The following is a 13,345-nucleotide window of genomic DNA, read 5'->3' as shown; positions in this document are numbered from 1 at the left end:
AATTGATAAGATATAAACAAAGATGTTCTCCTGTTGCTCTTTGGAACTTTTCCTGAAGGAGAACACTTGTGCAGGTTGATATAGATGCTAATAGGAGTATGCCACCTTAAGTAACAGCTGAGATATTTAAACTCCACATTAAACCTCCTTTTTATGATAGTTTGAGAAGTTGTGACTTACATCATTTCTGTGTATCTCTGTCTATTGGGTGAATCTTCATATGGTGTTTCACACATGTTGTACAGTCTATATGAATAATACAGTACTGAACTTTAAACAAGTGAGAGCCCAATGATTGACATATTCCCTAGTGTGATAAGAAGTCATTCCATCAGCATGACAGGCATCTACTGAATGTCTAAATTGTTCTTGGGTCCACACAATGTGTTTTAAGCACAGTCCCTCAGTTTGGTGCTACTTACCCTCTCTGGTGGAAACTTGGTTGGCCTTCTTCCCTCTGAAAATTTGATCACTCCCAGCATCCAGTAAGCATGCGCCCTTAGCTGTGGCTCTAAAGTGAAAGAGAAAAAGTTACTTGTTACTTTGGCACTGCTTTTCAAAGGTATTTTGTCAGATTTTGGTGCAAAAACTACTTAGGAGATCTATGCACTAGCTGTGACCGGATCTAGAATGAGGGCGCTGTTCAAACAACATTCCAAACTAGTTGTAGTCGATCATATTGACTAGTTTCTCAGTGTAAGTCTTGTCTTGTATCATTCTATGTGTAGCTATTCAACTGCTTAGACTTCCAATAAATGCTTACAAACAAAACTAGTGAATAGGTCACTGGAAAATTGGTATGTTTTAAGGATAAAAACTGATTAGTATTTAGAACAATGGGTAGAAGGAAAGGCATGTTTGATAGGCATGTAATAACCTTCAAGCCAGGTAACAGGTTTGGCTTTACTGTTTGAACAGCTGCTGAAGCTGATGCCAATTGCACTGGTGATATTCCTAGCTCTTCTGATACAGATATGGCAACTAATTCCTCTTGCAAACCTGCTTATAGAAGGCTCGACATAAGAGATATTTTCAACTCAGTCACAACAAACCATGTTTGCAGAATCTACAGGAAACAGGTTTGTTAATTTGCAAGCTCTATTAAGGGCCTATCACAGTGCTATGATGGCTCACAGAGAGACAAGCAATGGATGTGGGGACGACCCTATAGGTCTTTCTGATATGGAAGAATTGTAGGACTTGAATCAAAGGTTGTGTTTGGAATCACTATGTAGTTACAAGAGTGAACTCTTGTCCATATAAAAAGCTTAAAAAAACAGTAACAAACCTGGCAAGAATCCTTCAGGTAGCATACGCCCATTAAAAGCGCCATTGACTTACACACTAAATCACAAAAGTAATGTGGTCTCTAAGTCTAGAGAGAAGTTTTCACTAGCTAAACACTACCCATCACCGGATAGCTGTCAAGTTGGCCTTTTATGGCATCATCAATTTTCCGTATCATGACCATGTAGATTTTTTGCTATCCGAGCCGGAAGTTTTTGTCACTTGTAAACAAACCTCTTCACTCAGTGGTAAACAATTTTCCTACGCTGCTCCTGGGAGGCCTTAAAGGGGTCTGAAATGGCCTCAATTGACCCAATTTTCTCACTACATGTACTTCCATTAATGCTCTTCAACATGCAAGCCACAAAAAACTAGATCATGATTGATAACAGGTCACAAAAGATGTTCCCCTGCTGCTTTTTGGCACTTTTCTTGAAGGAGAACAATCGAGCGGACTGATATAGACTCTAATAGGAGTATGCCACCTTATGTGAGAGATGAATTTTTTTTTTAATACCAAAATGATACTTTTTATAGTCGTCACAATATAAACCACAACAAAATTCTATGCAATTATCATTTTAGGTCCATAAAGATGTATTTTCAGAGATTTCAGTATGCAAGGTGCAGTGTGTAAATACACATATGAGCAATACTGTGTAAGCAGTAACCAGGTCTACGACTGCAACAACATTTCCAGTCACCAATTTTGATAAGCTTGACCAATTTGGGTGCATCTATGATTCCTGCAGGTTTTTTTGGTATTCCTGATCACCGCCCACTTGGTCTGGCTTGCCCTACCTGCAGAAACGTCATCCAGAGAAGGGTCTGCGGGGAGGGTTTTTTCGTCTCTGGCTCTGAAAAGTGATGAAAACTACTTTTGTTTAGCTCAGCTGATTCCTCCCAAACTGACCTACAGGACATACCCCAATGTATTCCTGAACTGTTTGGAACATGTTAAACTGATATTGCATGTCACTCCAGTGCAACTGCTAAGTTACTAAGAATAAGAGAAGAGAATTGAAGGTGTTCTTTGCCAAAACTGGATCATCGGGATTTGTAAACCACAGCCTCACTGTGTGACAAGTACATTTATGTAGCTGATCAATATGAGCTACCGTACTTGCTCTTCATTTTACACACTACGAGTCTGTGCACTCCATTGAATATGGCTACTGAAGTACAATAATAAACCAAGTCTGTTACTAAATAAATGATCGCCTCCTATATTCTTGATACGACACGCTCAACGGCCACACACTGAAACACACTGTAACAGTATGTACAGTAGTCAAAAGGAACAAATACTGAAATGCTATCTAGATACAGTACACTGTTCACCTCAACAGCATATCCAGTCCATTTAAAGGTTTGTGCATAGGTTGTTACAATGTATTAAAGACAGTTATAAGGGAAGAGAGGTGGATAGGGGGGCATATTTCATGATAAAACATTCAAATTTGTTGCTCGGCAAAGAACAACAACGTCAAATTACCTTATTCTCCATTGGTGGCGAGCACTGGTTCCTATACTGTAGTTACTACAGTAGATCTCCCATGGAAGCATCAGGATATCTCTTTCTGCTGTCAGAGTTGTTTGGGATTTGTTGTTACCTCATCTAACCAGTTGAGGCCATTGATACCACACCCATTCAAAGTATATCGCTGTGAATGCTGAGGACTTGGCACATCAACTTTCTCTGAAAATTGACAAAACAACAGAAAACTAATGATAGTGAAAATAGGCTCAAAACCCCTTGATGCACATATGTAGGAGCAGAAAATGCATACCTTTGTGGATTATTTGCTAAATAAGACTCAAAACATTCTCTGTGTAAGGTTTTAGCACTCAGCAGCCACTCCACTTAGGATACAGACCTCATACAACATTGTGCTACAGCTGGTGTAGACGTGGTCTAGGGTACTAACGTAGCGCCATTATGAACCTGAGGCCTAAGCTAACAACATTATGGGTATTTCATGCATTGAAACTGAGTATTTGTCTTTAGTCAAACACCAGGTACTTCCAACTTTAGCAAAAATAACCTAAAATATGGTTACCATGTACTTTAGGTGCCCACGGATGTCAAATTTCACTGAACTAAGTCATTCACGTCACACACACGGCAGGCATTTTGGTCTGATTCTGAAGGATTTTGAATATCGTGCATTTGGCACCTACTTAGCAGGGTCAAGGAATGAATCAAATTACGGAAGCTTTGGTAGGTCAAGGCTTAATGACCCAATAGTTTATTGGGGAGGAAAACTGGTCAGAAATGCTCAAAATGTTGTTCTGGTCTCATGTATAGAAACGCACATGCTCTTTGTGGTACTTTAAGTCTGTAATACTAATTTATGCGTAAAAATCATCCAAGCTTGAATTTTCAGACGTTTGCTTGAAAACCATTTTTACACACCATAGCAACTACTCTGGTCCAAAATTGGGACTTCTAGCACTTAAAATGAAAAATTTTAGCATTTTTGCTTAAGGTAGCATACGCCCATTAAAAGCCCCATTGACTTACACACTAAATTACAAAAGTAATGTGGTCTCTTAGTCTAGATAGAAGTTTTCACTAGCTAAACGCTACCCATCACCGGATAGCTGACAAATTGGCCATTCATGGCATCATCAGGTTTTCGTACCATGATCATGTAGATTTTTTGCTATCCGAGCCGGAAGTTTTCGTCACTTGTAAACAAACCTCTTCACTCAGTGGTAAACAAATTTCCTACGCTGCTCCTGGGAGGCATAAAGGGGTCTAAAATAGCCTCAATTGACCCAATTTTCTCACCACATGTACTTCCATTAATGATCTTTAGCGTGCATGCCACAAAAAACTAGATCATGATTGATAACAGGTCACAAAAAGATGTTCTCCCGCTGCTTTTGAGCGGATTGATATAGACTCCAAGTAGGAGTATGCCACCTAAAGTGAGAGATGATTTTTTGTTATTACCAAAATGATACTTTTTATTGTCGTCACAATGTAAACCACAACAGAATTCTATGCAATAATCATTTTTGGTGCATAAAGATGTATTTTCAGACATTTCAGTACACACGGTGAAGTGTGTAGATACACATATGAGCAATACTGTGTAAGCAGTAGGGGTTAGCAGTATAAGATCGCGGCAAAAGCAAACTGCGCTGCCCTGGTCTCGATCCCGCGATCCAAAATACGTCACGCTCTCGAGGTACAGAGCACAACCAACCGCGCCACGACAGCAGTTGATATAAATCTACGTTCGTTTCTAATACTTAAAGTTCCAGAGACCGTATAAGATCGCGGCAAAAGCAAACTGCGCTGGCCTGGTCTCGAGCCCGCGATCCAAAATGCGTCACGCTCTCGAGGTACAGAGCACAACCAACCGCGCCACGACAGCAGTTGATATAAATCTATGATCGTTTCTAATACTTAAAGTTCCAGAGACCGTATAAGATCGCGGCAAAAGCAAACTGCCCCCACCTGGTCTCGAGCCCGCGATCCAAAATACGTCACGCTCTCGAGGTACAGAGCAACCAACCGCGCCACGACAGCAGTTGATATAAATCTATGTTCGTTTCTGTAAAAGATCGGCAAAAGACGTCATCACCGGGGACTCGAACCACCGATGCAAAAGAGAGCCTCGCTCATCAGCTCCTACAGTGCGCCAAGCCATCGCGCCACTGTATGGACTGAGATATTAGGTGGATTAACTAATACTTACAGCTCCCCATGTAGGCACTCGCTGTAAAAGATCGGCAAAAGACGTCATCACCGGGGACTCGAACCACCGATGCAAAAGAGAGCCTCGCTCATCAGCTCGTACAGTGCGCCAAGCCATCGCGCCACTGTATGGACTGAGATATTAGGTGGATTAACTAATACTTACAGCTCCCCATGTAGGCACTCGCTGTAAAAGATCGGCAAAAGACGTCATCACCGGGGACTCGAACCACCGATGCAAAAGAGAGCCTCGCTCATCAGCTCCTACAGTGCGCCAAGCCATCGCGCCACTGTATGGACTGAGATATTAGGTGGATTAACTAATACTTACAGCTCCCCATGTAGGCACTCGCTGTAAAAGATCGGCAAAAGACGTCATCACCGGGGACTCGAACCACCGATGCAAAAGAGAGCCTCGCTCATCAGCTCCTACAGTGCGCCAAGCCATCGCGCCACTGTATGGACTGAGATATTAGGTGGATTAACTAATACTTACAGCTCCCCATGTAGGCACTCGCTGTAAAAGATCGGCAAAAGACGTCATCACCGGGGACTCGAACCACCGATGCAAAAGAGAGCCTCGCTCATCAGCTCCTACAGTGCGCCAAGCCATCGCGCCACTGTATGGACTGAGATATTAGGTGGATTAACTAATACTTACAGCTCCCCATGTAGGCACTCGCTGTAAAAGATCGGCAAAAGACGTCATCACCGGGGACTCGAACCACCGATGCAAAAGAGAGCCTCGCTCATCAGCTCGTACAGTGCGCCAAGCCATCGCGCCACTGTATGGACTGAGATATGGGGGTCGATTAACTAATACTTACAGCTCCCCATGTAGGCACTCGCTGTAAAAGATCGGCAAAAGACGTCATCACCGGGGATTCGAACCACCGATGCAAAAGAGAGCCTCGCTCATCAGCTCCTACAGTGCGCCAAGCCATCGCGCCACTGTATGGACTGAGATATTAGGTGGATTAACTAATACTTACAGCTCCCCATGTAGGCACTCGCTGTAAAAGATCGGCAAAAGACGTCATCACCGGGGACTCGAACCACCGATGCAAAAGAGAGCCTCGCTCATCAGCTCCTACAGTGCGCCAAGCCATCGCGCCACTGTATGGACTGAGATATTAGGTGGATTAACTAATACTTACAGCTCCCCATGTAGGCACTCGCTGTAAAAGATCGGCAAAAGACGTCATCACCGGGGACTCGAACCACCGATGCAAAAGAGAGCCTCGCTCATCAGCTCGTACAGTGCGCCAAGCCATCGCGCCACTGTATGGACTGAGATATGGGGGTCGATTAACTAATACTTACAGCTCCCCATGTAGGCACTCGCTGTAAAAGATCGGCAAAAGACGTCATCACCGGGGATTCGAACCACCGATGCAAAAGAGAGCCTCGCTCATCAGCTCGTACAGTGCGCCAAGCCATCGCGCCACTGTATGGACTGAGATATTAGGTCGATTTACAAATACTTACAGCTCCCCGTGTAGGCACTCGCTGTAAAAGATCGGCAAAAGACGTCACCGGGGTTCGAACCACCGATCCAAAAGAGAGTCTCGCTCATCAGCTCGTACAGTGCGCCAAGCCATCGCGCCACTGTGTGGACTGAGGTATTAGGTCGATTTACAAATACTTACAGCTCAACATGCAGGCACTCGCTGTAAAAGATCGGCAAAAGACGTCACCGGGGTTCGAACCACCGATCCAAAAGAGAGTCTCGCTCATCAGCTGGTACAGTGCGCCAAGCCATCGCGCCACTGCATGGACTGAGATATTAGGTCGATTAACTAATACTTACAGCTCCCCATGTAGGCACTCTCTGTAGAAGATAGGCAAAAGACGTCATCACCGGGGACTCGAACCACCGATGCAAAAGGGAGCCTCGCTCATCAGCTCGTACAGTGCGCCAAGCCATCGCGCCACTGTATGGACTGAGATATTAGGTCGATTAACTAATACTTACAGCTCCCCATGTAGGCACTCGCTGTAGAAGATAGGCAAAAGACGTCATCACCGGGGACTCGAACCACCGATGCAAAAGGGAGCCTCGCTCATCAGCTCGTACAGTGCGCCAAGCCATCGCGCCACTGTATGGACTGAGATGTTAGGTCGATTAACTAATACTTACAGCTCCCCATGCAGGCACTCGCTGTAAAAGATCGGCAAAAGACGTCATCACCGGGGATTCGAACCACCGATGCAAAAGAGAGCCTCGCTCATCAGCTCGTACAGTGCGCCAAGCCATCGCGCCACTGTATGGACTGAGATGTTAGGTCGATTTACAAATACTTACAGCTCCCCATGCAGGCACTCGCTGTAAAAGATCGGCAAAAGACGTCATCACCGGGGATTCGAACCACCGATGCAAAAGAGAGCCTCGCTCATCAGCTCGTACAGTGCGCCAAGCCATCGCGCCACTGTATGGACTGAGATGTTAGGTCGATTTACAAATACTTACAGCTCAACATGCAGGCACTCGCTGTAAAAGATCGGCAAAAGACGTCATCACCGGGGGATTCTAACCACCGATCCAAAAGAGAGCCTCGCTCATCAGCTCGTACAGTGCGCCAAGCCATCGCGCCACTGTGTGGACTGAGATATTAGGTCGATTAACTAATACTTACAGCTCCTCATGCAGGCACTCGCTGTAAAAGATCGGCAAAAGACGTCATCACCGGGGAATTCGAACCACCGATGCAAAAGAGAGTCTCGCTCATCAGCTCGTACAGTGCGCCAAGCCATCGCGCCACTGCATGGACTGAGATATTAGGTCGATTTACAAATACTTACAGCTCAACATGCAGGCACTCGCTGTAAAAGATCGGCAAAAGACGTCATCACCGGGGGATTCGAACCACCGATGCAAAAGAGAGCCTCGCTCATCAGCTCGTACAGTGCGCCAAGCCATCGCGCCACTGCATGGACTGAGGTATTAGGTCGATTTACAAATACTTACAGCTCAACATGCAGGCACTCGTTGTAAAAGATCGGCAAAAGACGTCATCACCGGGGATTCGAACCACCGATGCAAAAGAGAGCCTCGCTCATCAGCTCCTACAGTGCGCCAAGCCATCGCGCCACTGTATGGACTGAGATATTAGGTGGATTAACTAATACTTACAGCTCAACATGTAGGCACTCGCTGTAAAAGATCGGCAAAAGACGTCATCACCGGGGACTCGAACCACCGATGCAAAAGAGAGCCTCGCTCATCAGCTCCTACAGTGCGCCAAGCCATCGCGCCACTGTATGGACTGAGATATTAGGTGGATTAACTAATACTTACAGCTCCCCATGTAGGCACTCGCTGTAAAAGATCGGCAAAAGACGTCATCACCGGGGACTCGAACCACCGATGCAAAAGAGAGCCTCGCTCATCAGCTCCTACAGTGCGCCAAGCCATCGCGCCACTGTATGGACTGAGATATTAGGTGGATTAACTAATACTTACAGCTCCCCATGCAGGCACTCGCTGTAAAAGATCGGCAAAAGACGTCATCACCGGGGACTCGAACCACCGATGCAAAAGAGAGCCTCGCTCATCAGCTCCTACAGTGCGCCAAGCCATCGCGCCACTGTATGGACTGAGATATTAGGTGGATTAACTAATACTTACAGCTCCCCATGTAGGCACTCGCTGTAAAAGATCGGCAAAAGACGTCATCACCGGGGACTCGAACCACCGATGCAAAAGAGAGCCTCGCTCATCAGCTCGTACAGTGCGCCAAGCCATCGCGCCACTGTATGGACTGAGATATTAGGTGGATTAACTAATACTTACAGCTCCCCATGTAGGCACTCGCTGTAAAAGATCGGCAAAAGACGTCATCACCGGGGACTCGAACCACCGATGCAAAAGAGAGCCTCGCTCATCAGCTCCTACAGTGCGCCAAGCCATCGCGCCACTGTATGGACTGAGATATTAGGTGGATTAACTAATACTTACAGCTCCCCATGTAGGCACTCGCTGTAAAAGATCGGCAAAAGACGTCATCACCGGGGACTCGAACCACCGATGCAAAAGAGAGCCTCGCTCATCAGCTCCTACAGTGCGCCAAGCCATCGCGCCACTGTATGGACTGAGATATTAGGTGGATTAACTAATACTTACAGCTCCCCATGTAGGCACTCGCTGTAAAAGATCGGCAAAAGACGTCATCACCGGGGACTCGAACCACCGATGCAAAAGAGAGCCTCGCTCATCAGCTCCTACAGTGCGCCAAGCCATCGCGCCACTGTATGGACTGAGATATTAGGTGGATTAACTAATACTTACAGCTCCCCATGTAGGCACTCGCTGTAAAAGATCGGCAAAAGACGTCATCACCGGGGACTCGAACCACCGATGCAAAAGAGAGCCTCGCTCATCAGCTCCTACAGTGCGCCAAGCCATCGCGCCACTGTATGGACTGAGATATTAGGTGGATTAACTAATACTTACAGCTCCCCATGTAGGCACTCGCTGTAAAAGATCGGCAAAAGACGTCATCACCGGGGACTCGAACCACCGATGCAAAAGAGAGCCTCGCTCATCAGCTCGTACAGTGCGCCAAGCCATCGCGCCACTGTATGGACTGAGATATTAGGTGGATTAACTAATACTTACAGCTCCCCATGTAGGCACTCGCTGTAAAAGATCGGCAAAAGACGTCATCACCGGGGACTCGAACCACCGATGCAAAAGAGAGCCTCGCTCATCAGCTCGTACAGTGCGCCAAGCCATCGCGCCACTGTATGGACTGAGATATTAGGTGGATTAACTAATACTTACAGCTCCCCATGTAGGCACTCGCTGTAAAAGATCGGCAAAAGACGTCATCACCGGGGACTCGAACCACCGATGCAAAAGAGAGCCTCGCTCATCAGCTCCTACAGTGCGCCAAGCCATCGCGCCACTGTATGGACTGAGATATTAGGTGGATTAACTAATACTTACAGCTCCCCATGTAGGCACTCGCTGTAAAAGATCGGCAAAAGACGTCATCACCGGGGACTCGAACCACCGATGCAAAAGAGAGCCTCGCTCATCAGCTCGTACAGTGCGCCAAGCCATCGCGCCACTGTATGGACTGAGATATTAGGTGGATTAACTAATACTTACAGCTCCCCATGTAGGCACTCGCTGTAAAAGATCGGCAAAAGACGTCATCACCGGGGACTCGAACCACCGATGCAAAAGAGAGCCTCGCTCATCAGCTCGTACAGTGCGCCAAGCCATCGCGCCACTGTATGGACTGAGATATTAGGTGGATTAACTAATACTTACAGCTCCCCATGTAGGCACTCGCTGTAAAAGATCGGCAAAAGTCGTCATCACCGGGGACTCGAACCACCGATGCAAAAGAGAGCCTCGCTCATCAGCTCGTACAGTGCGCCAAGCCATCGCGCCACTGTATGGACTGAGATATTAGGTGGATTAACTAATACTTACAGCTCCCCATGTAGGCACTCGCTGTAAAAGATCGGCAAAAGACGTCATCACCGGGGACTCGAACCACCGATGCAAAAGAGAGCCTCGCTCATCAGCTCGTACAGTGCGCCAAGCCATCGCGCCACTGTATGGACTGAGATATTAGGTGGATTAACTAATACTTACAGCTCCCCATGTAGGCACTCGCTGTAAAAGATCGGCAAAAGACGTCATCACCGGGGACTCGAACCACCGATGCAAAAGAGAGCCTCGCTCATCAGCTCGTACAGTGCGCCAAGCCATCGCGCCACTGTATGGACTGAGATATTAGGTGGATTAACTAATACTTACAGCTCCCCATGTAGGCACTCGCTGTAAAAGATCGGCAAAAGACGTCATCACCGGGGACTCGAACCACCGATGCAAAAGAGAGCCTCGCTCATCAGCTCGTACAGTGCGCCAAGCCATCGCGCCACTGTATGGACTGAGATATTAGGTGGATTAACTAATACTTACAGCTCCCCATGTAGGCACTCGCTGTAAAAGATCGGCAAAAGACGTCATCACCGGGGACTCGAACCACCGATGCAAAAGAGAGCCTCGCTCATCAGCTCGTACAGTGCGCCAAGCCATCGCGCCACTGTATGGACTGAGATATTAGGTGGATTAACTAATACTTACAGCTCCCCATGTAGGCACTCGCTGTAAAAGATCGGCAAAAGACGTCATCACCGGGGACTCGAACCACCGATGCAAAAGAGAGCCTCGCTCATCAGCTCCTACAGTGCGCCAAGCCATCGCGCCACTGTATGGACTGAGATATTAGGTGGATTAACTAATACTTACAGCTCCCCATGTAGGCACTCGCTGTAAAAGATCGGCAAAAGACGTCATCACCGGGGACTCGAACCACCGATGCAAAAGAGAGCCTCGCTCATCAGCTCGTACAGTGCGCCAAGCCATCGCGCCACTGTATGGACTGAGATATTAGGTGGATTAACTAATACTTACAGCTCCCCATGTAGGCACTCGCTGTAAAAGATCGGCAAAAGACGTCATCACCGGGGACTCGAACCACCGATGCAAAAGAGAGCCTCGCTCATCAGCTCGTACAGTGCGCCAAGCCATCGCGCCACTGTATGGACTGAGATATTAGGTGGATTAACTAATACTTACAGCTCCCCATGTAGGCACTCGCTGTAAAAGATCGGCAAAAGACGTCATCACCGGGGACTCGAACCACCGATGCAAAAGAGAGCCTCGCTCATCAGCTCCTACAGTGCGCCAAGCCATCGCGCCACTGTATGGACTGAGATATTAGGTGGATTAACTAATACTTACAGCTCCCCATGTAGGCACTCGCTGTAAAAGATCGGCAAAAGACGTCATCACCGGGGACTCGAACCACCGATGCAAAAGAGAGCCTCGCTCATCAGCTCGTACAGTGCGCCAAGCCATCGCGCCACTGTATGGACTGAGATATTAGGTGGATTAACTAATACTTACAGCTCCCCATGTAGGCACTCGCTGTAAAAGATCGGCAAAAGACGTCATCACCGGGGACTCGAACCACCGATGCAAAAGAGAGCCTCGCTCATCAGCTCGTACAGTGCGCCAAGCCATCGCGCCACTGTATGGACTGAGATATTAGGTGGATTAACTAATACTTACAGCTCCCCATGTAGGCACTCGCTGTAAAAGATCGGCAAAAGACGTCATCACCGGGGACTCGAACCACCGATGCAAAAGAGAGCCTCGCTCATCAGCTCCTACAGTGCGCCAAGCCATCGCGCCACTGTATGGACTGAGATATTAGGTGGATTAACTAATACTTACAGCTCCCCATGTAGGCACTCGCTGTAAAAGATCGGCAAAAGACGTCATCACCGGGGACTCGAACCACCGATGCAAAAGAGAGCCTCGCTCATCAGCTCGTACAGTGCGCCAAGCCATCGCGCCACTGTATGGACTGAGATATTAGGTGGATTAACTAATACTTACAGCTCCCCATGTAGGCACTCGCTGTAAAAGATCGGCAAAAGACGTCATCACCGGGGACTCGAACCACCGATGCAAAAGAGAGCCTCGCTCATCAGCTCGTACAGTGCGCCAAGCCATCGCGCCACTGTATGGACTGAGATATTAGGTGGATTAACTAATACTTACAGCTCCCCATGTAGGCACTCGCTGTAAAAGATCGGCAAAAGACGTCATCACCGGGGACTCGAACCACCGATGCAAAAGAGAGCCTCGCTCATCAGCTCGTACAGTGCGCCAAGCCATCGCGCCACTGTATGGACTGAGATATTAGGTGGATTAACTAATACTTACAGCTCCCCATGTAGGCACTCGCTGTAAAAGATCGGCAAAAGACGTCATCACCGGGGACTCGAACCACCGATGCAAAAGAGAGCCTCGCTCATCAGCTCCTACAGTGCGCCAAGCCATCGCGCCACTGTATGGACTGAGATATTAGGTGGATTAACTAATACTTACAGCTCCCCATGTAGGCACTCGCTGTAAAAGATCGGCAAAAGACGTCATCACCGGGGACTCGAACCACCGATGCAAAAGAGAGCCTCGCTCATCAGCTCGTACAGTGCGCCAAGCCATCGCGCCACTGTATGGACTGAGATATTAGGTGGATTAACTAATACTTACAGCTCCCCATGTAGGCACTCGCTGTAAAAGATCGGCAAAAGACGTCATCACCGGGGACTCGAACCACCGATGCAAAAGAGAGCCTCGCTCATCAGCTCGTACAGTGGGCCAAGCCATCGCGCCACTGTATGGACTGAGATATTAGGTGGATTAACTAATACTTACAGCTCCCCATGTAGGCACTCGCTGTAAAAGATCGGCAAAAGACGTCATCACCGGGGACTCGAACCACCGATGCAAAAGAGAGCCTCGCTCATCAGCTCGTA

General features: G+C 47.4%; 2 protein-coding genes across 19 annotated transcripts in view; one reads left to right on the top strand and one right to left on the bottom strand.

Moving 5' to 3' along the window:
- LOC139963599 (BRISC complex subunit Abraxas 2-like) overlaps positions 1-3,669 on the bottom strand; it is a 36,196-nt gene extending 32,527 nt beyond the window's left edge. For 2 of the 17 annotated variants that reach the window (XR_011791609.1, XM_071964493.1), the window contains exons 1-4: positions 3,348-3,651; positions 2,783-2,986; positions 2,089-2,144; positions 423-511 (exon numbers count right to left, since the gene is read on the bottom strand). The gene's annotated coding sequence lies outside the window, so the exon portion shown is untranslated. The other 15 variants (XR_011791610.1, XR_011791611.1, XR_011791607.1 and 12 more) reach the window with 12 other exon arrangements.
- LOC139963602 (gamma-adducin-like) overlaps positions 1-13,345 on the top strand; it is a 294,340-nt gene that overhangs the window by 54,499 nt on the left and 226,496 nt on the right. The gene's annotated exons all lie outside the window — the stretch shown is intronic.

This window comes from Apostichopus japonicus, chromosome 22 (genome assembly GCF_037975245.1).
Source record: "Apostichopus japonicus isolate 1M-3 chromosome 22, ASM3797524v1, whole genome shotgun sequence".
NCBI classification, from domain to species: domain Eukaryota; kingdom Metazoa; phylum Echinodermata; class Holothuroidea; order Aspidochirotida; family Stichopodidae; genus Apostichopus; species Apostichopus japonicus.
This window is presented reverse-complemented; position numbering and strand designations above follow the sequence as displayed.